This window comes from Myotis brandtii, unplaced genomic scaffold, assembly GCF_000412655.1.
Source record: "Myotis brandtii unplaced genomic scaffold, ASM41265v1 scaffold3, whole genome shotgun sequence".
NCBI classification, from domain to species: Eukaryota; Metazoa; Chordata; class Mammalia; order Chiroptera; family Vespertilionidae; genus Myotis; species Myotis brandtii.
In genome coordinates this window covers 1,223,869-1,235,237 of record NW_005361457.1, presented here as the reverse complement: position 1 = coordinate 1,235,237, position 11,369 = coordinate 1,223,869, and the positions used below count along the sequence as shown (strand labels likewise).

Here is an 11,369-nt window from a genome sequence, read left to right as displayed (position 1 = left end):
TATATTTTTATTGATTTCAGAGAGGAAAAGAGAGGGAGAGAGAGAGAAAGAGATAGAAACAAAGGAGAGGGGGAGAGAGAGATAGAAACATCAATGATGTGAGAGAATCATTGATCTGTTGCCTTCTACACGGAATCAAGTCTGCAACCCGGGCATGTGCCTTGACCAGAATAGAACCTGGGACCCTTCAGTCCACAGGCCAACACTCTATCTACTGAGCCAAACCAGCTAGGGCTGGGACACACTTTATACTTTAGGGTTACCCTTCCCTGGACTTAATGAATTCTATTTAGAAAAAAATCTTGATTTTCATATATGTCCTCTCAGGGTCCCTTGGGCTTTCAGATTTAAAGCTGGCTATCCTATGATAATGCATTTTATTTTTGTCTGTTTTTCACATTTCTCAATAATTAATCGTCTCTTTGAAAGGCTTAGTGCAGCAATTTTCAACCGATGTATCACAGGAGGCGCACGGGTGTGTCACAAGAATTTTGAAACATGAAGTACCTGATTATTTAGTCAGGGGCACTCACCTTTTTTCCCTTAGATTGTAAAACACACACACACACACACACACACACACACACACACACACACACCCCCCCCACCACCAACAACAACAGCCAACACAACAATTGCTATTGGTTGTGAATGAATCAAAACTATACCTATTTTTTTTGTCAGATCAGCAAAAAATATAAAACTTTTTCTTTGGCGTGCTGCAGAATTTTAGTACTTAGTTTATGTGTGCTATGAGATAAAAAAAGGTTGAAAATTTCCACTTAAGAGTATATTCACTATTAAATGCCAGGCTTCATACAAAATCTGTGGAAGCTTAAGGACAATTATTTCATTAATCCACAAGTTTGACATTATGATGAGTAGTAAGAAATATGGGTGTCCCCAGAGCTTCAGACAAGAAGCTTAAAATGGAAAACAACCACAGGTAAACTCACCTCTTCATTGTAATACAGGGAAGGATGTAAATCTACCAGCATGCAAATTTTAATTTAGCCAATTACCTTTTTAAAAAGTCTGCTCAGTAGTAAGATACCATTTAGCAATAGTCTGTATTCTCAATTGCACAGGTATTACTAACATGACCAGAATGTGCTGGAAATGATGGAGTTTTAGTTTTGAAAAAGTACAGACTAAAAGGTATAGTCTATATAAACATAGACAAATGTAGAATTTTATAATGTCTATTTTTTGTATGTCAGAATCAATATGAACATTTATGTTGGACTTTTAGTCTAGAGATCAACAATTTCAAACTGTGATTCAGGAGAAAAATTTTAATATATTTACTCTCAAAAAAGTTCCTATTGTCAAAAAGTAAAAAAGAAAAAATATTGAGAATTTTGAATGAAAAAACAAAATAAAACCTGTAGATTTCTTTATGGAAGAATTTTTCCAAACTTTGCCTTGATAATAAACATGCATTGAGTATCCCCCAAAAGGAGTAGCATACTTAGTGTTTCAAAAAATCCATATAATCAAGAACTTCCTTTATTCAGTTAAATACAGAGTGGGGCAAAAGTAAGCATATAGTTGTGAGTATGCAAAACAGAGTTTATTCTTGTATTGCTATTTATTAATTACTAGAGGCTTGGTGCATGGGTAGGTTCCCTCAGCCTGGCCAGCAATCAGGGCCTTCTGGTTGCCAGCTGGGGCCTTCCATCGTTCCACGCTGTCCCCTGGTGGTCAGCGCACGTCATAGTGAGCGATTGAACTCCCCGGTCTCGCAGTCGAACTCCTAAGTGGACATTTTGCATATTAGCCTTTTATATATATCGATTGTATTATTTTCCATACAAACAACTGTAAACCTATTTTGCCCCAGCCTATCTGTGATAATACCCGGGGGATGTCTAATGTGCTTTTAAGCATTCTGGGAGACTTTCAACCCAGTTCCAGGTCTGAGTGTTGATGATATTTATATTTTTATCCCAGGCTCTGATTTCTCAGTTGAGGTCCAGAATCACATAGCTGGCTGCCTTCACATCGCTATTTGGATATCTAATAGGTATCTTAAACATAATGCAATGAAACAGACTCTATCCACCTCACATATTCACACACTTATCCTATTTTACTCAAAGGAATTCTCATCTCAGTAAATTGTACCACCATCCATACCATTGTTTAAGCCACATTTGAACCAGCTGTCATCTTATAGTTGTCTCCTTCTGTCACAGGTGGGCTCCTCTGGAAGCATATCCCGAGATGAAGTTTGGCATTTAAGATGTTTATTAGGGATCAAACCTGTTCAAGGAGATGGGTAGAGACCAGACTGAGTGGAGGGGAGGTGAAAATGTTCGGTGAAATTCTCACAGCACTTCAGGCGAGCTGCGGGTAGCTCTGGGGTGAATAATGCCCATCAGAGTGGCTCCAGGTTTGGACTCCTGACTCACTCATATCACTCACCATGTAGGCCACCCGTGGAAAGGCATGGCCAGCTTTGAAAGGCTGCCTCACAAGCATGTGCTGACCAGTGCTCTGCTGGATTCTTGAAGCAGGCCCTCTGCAGGTCTGTGCATCTCTCTCTCCAGGCAGAGTTCTGTCTTGCAGCCGCATCTGCCCTGGTCTCTGGGACATTCAGCTGGTCTCCCCAACTCAGGTTATCTGTGCGGATCTGCCTGGGTTCCCTCTTCTTCACCCAGGACTTGGAATCCCTTTCAAGCTATAACCTGGGGCAATTGTAGCATTTACTTAATCTATTTTCCTTTTTTCCAGAGATCATTGTCCTTTGTTTTCTGATGTCTAGTGTTTTGAAAATAGTGGTTTTGGATATTTTGCTTTTGTGGGTTGTTTCAAGGAGCAAGGCCAGAAGCAGAAGCCCCTGGAGTTCATCTCTTAAGGCCTTCTTTGTACAGTTTGTTTACTTTTACCAGCAAGTATTTCTCTAGGAGCCCCAATATGTCTTGCATCACCCCTCCATCCAAAAGGAAGCCTGTGGTAAATGCCCCCATTATCATTTGAAAGACTTCTTTGCTCTTTCTTTTTCTTCTTCCCTTCATTTTATCCCTCCTCTCTTCAAGACAGAAAACCTCTCCCTCCCCCGCTCTCTCACATACATGCACTGCTTATTTTCACTTTGGTATTGCTATAGATTTTTAAAAATAGACAGAATCTATCTTACTTTTTACCCTGTACAAAACAGTTTAGAGCTTTATCCAGTTGAACTTCTGAGAGGACAGAAATGTCTATATCTGTACTGTTCAAGGCAGTAACCAGTCGTTACATGTGGCCATGGAGCACTTGACATGTGCCTAGAGCAACTGATCAACTACAGTGTTCATTTTACTTAATTTTAATTGACATTTAAATTTAGATAGCTACATGTGGCTAGTGGCTATAGTATTGGACAGTTTAGGCATAGAGTGTATATTTTTTGCCAGAGGTAAATAACAGTTTAGGATGTTGTAGTTCCTAGCTCCCTTCTCTACCAATTTTGTTTTTTAAAGCAATTCATCCTAAAGACAGGTTGAGTTGCTGTGGTACAGGGTTAAAAGCATGGATCCCTCTATTGACTCCCAACTGCTCATACTTAACTGTATGGGTGATAACATTTAGCCTCTTTGAATTTCAATTTTCCAGACTAATGAGGCTAATGACACCAACAAATAAGATGTTGTAAAGTTTATGTAAGATAAAATGTGGTACATACCGTAGTCATTGCTCAGTAAATATTATTACTTTTTCTCTGATGTATCTCTTCTTAAAAATATTCTGAAAGCCATAGAATATTAAACCACTAACACCTTAGTCTTATTATGTAGTTAATAGTAAATACCTTTTCTCTGGTTTTATTGTGCACAGGGAAAATACTTTCAAAGACAGGAGAGAAGGAATTAGACTATTTTAGAGGAAGTAGGATTCACTGAAGACAAGGTTTGTCAACTTGAAATGTCAACAGAGCAGGTCAGGAAGAGAAAACCAAAAATAACTCACCCTTCACAAGAGAGCCAGTGTTACTAAAAGGCAACCAAGTTCCTTTCAACCTGTGGTTCCCTGAGAGGTCTCCATCCACAGCAATGGTTTACCTCCCACACTGCACATTCAGCTGGCTGGGGCCTGGATTAATGAACAGGTGTAGCAGCTTGTAGCCTAGAGTCCCCCAGATAACATTCAGATCAGCAGCAACCACAAGGACAACACGTATTTAACTTGTCTTTCAAAAATAGCACCTCAGGCACATAGAGCCACAATCTCATTGCTCTCTGCTGTGTTTACAGACCTACACAGCTCACCTGGAGTGAATGGAAAGCTTCTGTTCACAAGGTGGCCACTATGCAGGTATGTTGCTCTGTTAAATGTAGAACCATGGGGAAGCTGTCAGTGGCAGTCATAAATGTCGGTCACATGCCAACCCAGGACTGTCTGCAAAGCACTGAGATAATTTGGGTGGCATGATACCCAGTGGCAGAGAAGCAGGAATTTATGCTTTTTCTTGCTGTGTTTTCACCTGCTCTGTGGGTGACACAGTGTAAGATATATCAGGTTCCTTAGCTTTAGATTACCCATTTGCTGCAAAGGAAAGAAAGAAGGAAGGAAGGAAGGAAGGAAGGAAGGAAGGAAGGAAGGAAGGAAGGGAGGAAGGAAGGGAGGGAAGAAGGAAGGAAGAAAGGAAGGGAGGGAGGGAGAGAAGAATGAATTGCTAAAATGGAAATCACAGTGCTGTTCAGTTTTGTTCTGTGGATAAATGAGATCAAGAAAAGCAAAAGGGAAATCTTAATGGGCTATGCAGCTCTCACTGTAGAACTGTGGCATTCATTTCAGCTGAATTCCCAGAATCTTAGATGCTTTTGACATGCTTGCTTTAATTATTAAAATATTTTTATTGAAAAACAATTTTCAAACTTTAAAAAAAATGGATACTTTCTAAAATTGGTTATGCACCAATTTCCACACCCCAGAAACTACCAGTGCATCAGCTTGTACTATTAAGCTAACTAGTTTGGGGGCAGATCTAAGTACACAGAAGGCTTTTCCTGCCAGCACTTGTTATGAAGGCTGTAACTGAATCAAAGTCTTAAAGAGCCCAGCCTTCACATAACTGATATTTGTATTAGCAGGTGCCCAGTAGAGCGTATAGGTATGGGACTTACTACAATGTCCAGCAAGGCTAACAGGCGCTCTACAGCCAATGCCCACCTTCTGCTCCCAGGGCTCCACTGCGGATGGTAAGCAAAGTGCAGAAACTCCCCCCATGTCACTAGAAGGTGTGAACAGATAATGGCATTTATTCGTACTTGTGGTTCAACTTATATAGCAAAGAAAACAGAATAGCACAAGTGAGGGGCATAGAAGATGGTTCTACAGTCTTCCTTCCATCAGGGGGTACAGAAGAGGAAGAGGGTCACTTATCTCTGCCATCTACCTTTTTGGATTTTAGGAAGCAGTGACATCAACTTCAACCCAATTATCAGAATAAGCGGGGATTTGATATATACCAGACACCATGTTTCGTGCTGTGAGCAATCAGAAAGTGCAAGCACAGTCCCTCCCTCTTGGGGGTATTGCAATAAGGCAAGGGAGATGGCACACTCACAAGAAACACTCATTCACATCCCGCCGGAGTAAGATCCAAATAAGATGCAAGCAGGTAGCAGCCTGGGAACAGAATAATGAATATTCTTTTAGGAAAAGCCTCATGAAGTAGGTGAGAGCGTAAAGAACAACCAGAACACAGCAGACACAGAGGAGGGGGATGGGCTTCAGACTGAGGAAGGAGCTGAAGCAGAAGAGGCCTGGAGCTGGGTAAGGCCACTGGCATTTGGGGAGAGGTGAGCTCTCTTATGACTGGTGCTAAGGCTGAGCAGTGAGCCTTAAGCCTGCAGGGAAGGTGAGGCCACGTTATGCAGGCTAAGAAGGTTGATTTGATGATGTATTTGGTGGGGAAACATTGACAGCTAGGAGAGAAGAGACAGATGAGAGCACAGTGCTGCTTTAGGAAGATGAACCTAGGTATTGTGTACGATGCATTAGAGAGAGCAGAGGCTGGAGATGGGGAATGTTGCAGATACTCTCCCAAGGCCGCTGGCCTTGATGCATATGTTCCAAGCAGAGGTACTCTCTTTGTCCTGAACTATCTTTTCAAGGCTGTTTTTACAGTGAGTAACCTTGGAAGGTAGAGATAGTGTCTGCTTCCAGAGCAAAACACGAGCAGGCCGACGGCCACAAAAGACTCAGCTTCCCTAAGCTCAGAGGCCCCTCTCCTGCAATGTAACCCCATCTATGCAGGAATGCATCTGGGTTCACCCTCAGGAACACTTGGAAGTCAGGGGAACCGACAGAGCTATGTGGGCGATGCTGCTTGTTGTGCTGTGAGAAATAAGGTGCTTTGTCTCTGACCCAACAGTCTCATCTCTGCCACAATCCATGAAGCCAGGGCAGGCTAACCTGTCAGGTTCTTCATAGTTTTAGATGGAAGAGATACTTTGTAGAAGCTATTTTAGTCATCTGAATAGGAAAAGCTTGTTTCAAGGCAGATAGATGATTTTGTTTTGTTTATATTTGTACCAAGGTGCCGGACATTTATATATCACTGATTTGCAAAGTGCAGAAAATACTTTTTTTACTTTTTATAAAGGTAATGTGGGCAACAGGCAGTCTGACCCAACCCCCTCCATGATCATCAATTTGTCCCTCACCTTTGTTTTTAGTCACACACACTAGCATCTCAGAGGGGAAGTTTGGCTCCGGGAGAGGGTTGGTATAGGGGTTCCCATCATGTGTAGAATACTTGCATACTGGGAGTTTGCTCTGTCAGTGTGCCTAAATGAAGCCGAAATAGCTGTCTCAAATGTCATCTTTATAGTAACTATTCAGGTAGTTAGCCAGTAGCCTAGTATGTAGTAATTAGTAAACATTCAGCCCCTGAAAGAACATGAGAAATAAAATCATTGAGATAAAATAATATAACTAGATGGGAAATTTTTTCTTTAATTACCTACTCCAATTCCAATATAGACTTGTGTTTAAATTTGTTTAATTCATTGTCTATTTATAGTATGACCAACACTGGATATTTTTATTTATTTATTTATTAAAATATATTTTCATTGATTTCAGAGAGGAAGGGAGAGAGAGAGAGAGAGAGAGAGAGAGAGACATCAATGATGAGAGAGAATCATTGATTGGCTGCCTCCTGCACACGCTACACTGGGGACCGAGCCAGCAACCCAGGCATGTGCCCTGACCGACAGAGCTATGTGGGCAATGCTGCTTGTTGTGCTGTGAGAAATAAGGTGCTTTGTCTCTGACCCAACAGTCTCATCTCTGCCACAATCCATGAAGCCAGGGCAGGCTAACCTGTCAGGTTCTTCATAGTTTTAGATGGAAGAGATACTTTGTAGAAGCTATTTTAGTCATCTGAATAGGAAAAGCTTGTTTCAAGGCAGATAGATGATTTTGTTTTGTTTATATTTGTACCAAGGTGCCGGACATTTATATATCACTGATTTGCAACGTGCAGGAATCGAACTGTGACCTTCCGGTTTATAGATCAATGCTCAACCACTGAGCTCAACCACTCTGCCACTTACTATTTTTGTGACCTTGAACCTCAGAATTCTTACCGTAAAGTGAGAGGGTTGGACTTAATTATCTCTAGGGTCCTTTTCAGCATTGGATTCTAAGAAACCCAATTTATGGAGCTGAGTAATAATGCTATTTCCAACTGCCCTTTCCCTTTAAAAGCATAGCCAGAAAAGTTATTTAAGTGGAAAAAAAGATGAGCAATTTGAGTATATGAATATGTTAAGTAATCTTAGTTTCTTTTGCTGTAAATAGCTTTCTGGCCCCTTGCTTTATTTGTAAGCAAAACCTAAGTGAAAAGAGTAGCTGTTCTTCAGCTTTTGAGTATATTTATAGTATTTCTAATCTCTTTCAAAGGTGAGAGAGAATGGGCTTTGATAGGGATTCTTTCACATGGGCATATAAGTGGTGATATTCTCACCAAACTGTAGAAATACAGTTCCAGTACTGAGACTTTAGTTGACATCCTTATTATTTGCAGCTAGTAATTAGCTTTTACTGTTTGCGAGAAGTGTGAACAATCATATGGCCTATTAATTGTAATTGCACAAGGACAAAGACACTTCTTGGTGCTGTTTCTCCTGCCAAGTGTAAAGACGGATACATGGCTGGGTGAGATCAGTTGGTTGGATCATTGTGTTAAAAAGGCCGAGGTCATGGGTTGAAGTCCAATACAGTCAAGTCCGCTCTGCTGTCTTCTGCCCTGCCAACCATTTACAAGCAGGAACCTAACTGAAGTCATACTCTATTGATGGCATGTCAATTATGACCTCAGACATGATGAAGAGCAAAAAGAAGGTCACCAAGTCTAATCTGTTCTTTCTCCTCTAAGTTCATGATTTCATTATATGCCAATGCAATTTAATTTGACAAAAATTAATGTTCCAAGCAAGAGGTTTGGCCTGATAATATAATACATATTCTGAAGAAGCTTATAGTCTTGAATAGAAAAAGAAACTCAGACAAAACAGTGAATCAAATCAAATAGAATAAAGGTAAACTAGAAATAGGGTAGAGGCATATATGGCTAAATCTTTGGACACTCACAATATCTTGAAATAATCTTATTTAAACTATTCATATGCATGTTTAGCATCAGTGACTTCATAATTTGTAGAATATTATTAAAGTCGACTAATATTTACCTAGGAGAAATCATTTTTAATTCTAACTAAGTTATTTGTGATATTCGCCTAAAAGTAAAATCTATGTATGATTTGTTCCTAGAAATGTTATCCTGAACATGAGGGTTCCATAATTGAGCATTAGGGCAATATTCCACCCTCTGTCTTTCACCCTACTAGTATATGTATATATTTTTAAAAATTTATAATGCAATGGCTTACTGTATTATTTATAAAAGTGGTCTTTAGAACGCAGATTTTTTAGTGATATTCAATGCTTGAAACTGGGAAATTACCCTCAGGAAAAATGATCAAGTCTATCTCTTTTTTTATAAAAACATTTATTCTTTACTCTATATATTTACTGGCGCTTGCCTGACATGCTTAAATTTTCTCCCCACTCCTTTACTTCTCCACTCACATTTGAATTCTCTATTTTCCTGGCTAACTCCAAAGTGTGTTCAAAGATCTAACTCGGACTTGTACACTTATTCTTTACTTGACAACTTTAACTTTTTCCTGAAAACCCTGCTGCTAAGTGAAAAGTTGTTAAATTGAAAAAGATCTTTACTTTGAGTGAGAAAGAGCATGATATATTCCATCTCAACATAAGATACCTAAAACAATTTCCATAATTAGAAACATTTAGCAATAAAACAATAAAAGCAAGCTTATGTAGGCAAAATGTAAGCTTGCAAGTAAAGAAATGTACTGGGTCTATAAAATGAAATGTACTGAGAATTGACTGTATGTCCTAAATGAGGAAAGAGATGACTAATGGTGAGTTTGGGGGGTGGAAGGGTATGAGACAATCACTTTTTGATTGTAGATTCTTTCTTTCTGCACTGTTTTCCTCGTAAGATTTTCAAACTTAATGAGGCTCATGGTTATCTTGCACTCAAACTACATTTAAAAGCAAAGTTGTAGCACAGAACATCACTTTTAGGGCAAAATAAAGTCAACACACAAGAGTGCTTTGAAGCCCATGGAAAAAGTGCATATGCACATTTTTCATGAAAAGTCCTAGACAATCTGAACTTCTTACCCCACTCACTTGACTTGCATACCCAAAGGAAAATGTTTCGACTTATTCTAAACATGCACACAATTCAAATTTGTTTCATATGCTCGTCTTTGACTACAGAATTTATGTTGAGTAAACATGTGTGTCTTTGCCTGAAACTAGTAATTTTAAACTATTACATCTTAGAGCATAATTATTTAGTGCATTTTTGGATGAAAAAATCATGAAAAAAACCCCACAGAAACCCCACCATGAATCATCTGAAAAGTGGACTAACTTTTTAAGAGTTGTTATTATGAAGACTTACTAACTGATAAGTAATTGTGTGGCATGAATCTCTATTCCTGGTTCCAGAGGCTATCTTTGGATGTCCAGGGGGTGAGGTGTTTCTTCCCTTTGTTCTTTTTGTGTGTAGATCTTTCCATCTCTTCAACCTTGCTCTTAATGATCTTGGTATATTTCCCCTAGGGAAGAACCATAATCTTTGAGAGAAGAACAACCATGATCTTTTTGTCCCTAACACTTAACCTTGTACCTGCCCATAGCTCTTGAATGAATCATTGCATGCATAAGTCTCCACATTCACTTTAACGACCTGCCTCTAGGTGGGTTTCTGTGTTACCTGTTCAATAGACTACTAGAAATGCTTGACTGTCTTTAGTTACCCCAGATCAACAGAGCATTTCATGTCAGAGGACATTCATCTCAACCAAAATTATGTCTGATAACTTGGTTGGAAAATTACTCTAGTGATCAAAGAGTTATTTTTCTTTGAGTTTTCCTAGGTTTCCGTTGGAATAAAATACTGGGTTTCTCTCTTAGTGAGCTGAGACTATTTGCTCTGAGTACCAGATGGTTTTCTCTCCCACTTGAAAATGGAAACATCTGACAGACTGTGTCAGGGCATGTGTCAGTAATGTTATTCATGGGGAAAGTCTTCCAAGTGACATGCTTGTCTCTGAGGACATTTATCTGGAGCATGTGCGATGTCTTCAGATGCTTCAAAGTTCACACATTAAAGACGTCAGTTCAGTTGTAAATTGTTGCAGGCCTATAGGCTCAACGCCTGAAAGAAATCATACTCTGAGGAAATGAACATTTTCCTCTCCGTTTTCTTTTTAGGGTTATAAATATATTTAGAAGCTTTAATGGAGAACAAAATTATATTTTCTTTCTTAAAAACTATTTACCTTGTACTTATTGCTTCATCTACTGACAGCCAATCAGATTTTCTTGGAGACTCTGGCATTTGCTGGGAAACTGTGTCCCAGAGCCCATCCAGACTCTCTTCTTCCAGGCCTGCCCTGTGCTCAGTAACCCAACCCTCCAACATCAGCTTGTGCTGTGATGATGTGTCAATGTCTAGCATAGAGGCGTCAATGTCTAGCATAGAGATGTCACTGCTGACAGTGCCATACAATATTTTGAATAATGAAAATAGGTTATAGTTAAGTCGCCCCTTTCTACCACACTGTATGACAGCCGACAGCCAGCAGGAAGATGTTTCTGGATGTAGAAATTGTGATCCTGCAACTGTTTGTCCTTTTTACAATTGTGATAACACAACCTTGGCTTCATTAGCACTGCATCCATCCTTCAGGGAAATGATCATTTGACAGATAATAATTTTAGTGTCTAACTCCAAAAAGAAAAAGGAAGGGGAGGAAGAGGTGGGACTT

The 11,369-nt window shown here is 39.6% G+C and overlaps 1 long non-coding RNA gene across 1 annotated transcript in view; it reads right to left on the bottom strand.

The window, feature by feature from the left end:
* The window catches only part of LOC106726654, a 12,157-nt gene extending 2,010 nt beyond the window's left edge, over positions 1–10,147 (bottom strand). Inside the window, exons 1-2 of the long non-coding RNA XR_001362725.1 lie at positions 9,998–10,147; positions 4,254–4,473 (exon numbers count right to left, since the gene is read on the bottom strand). This is a non-coding gene — a long non-coding RNA (uncharacterized LOC106726654). The remainder of the gene's footprint in view (positions 1–4,253; positions 4,474–9,997) is intronic.
* Positions 10,148–11,369: the final 1,222 nt, after the last annotated feature.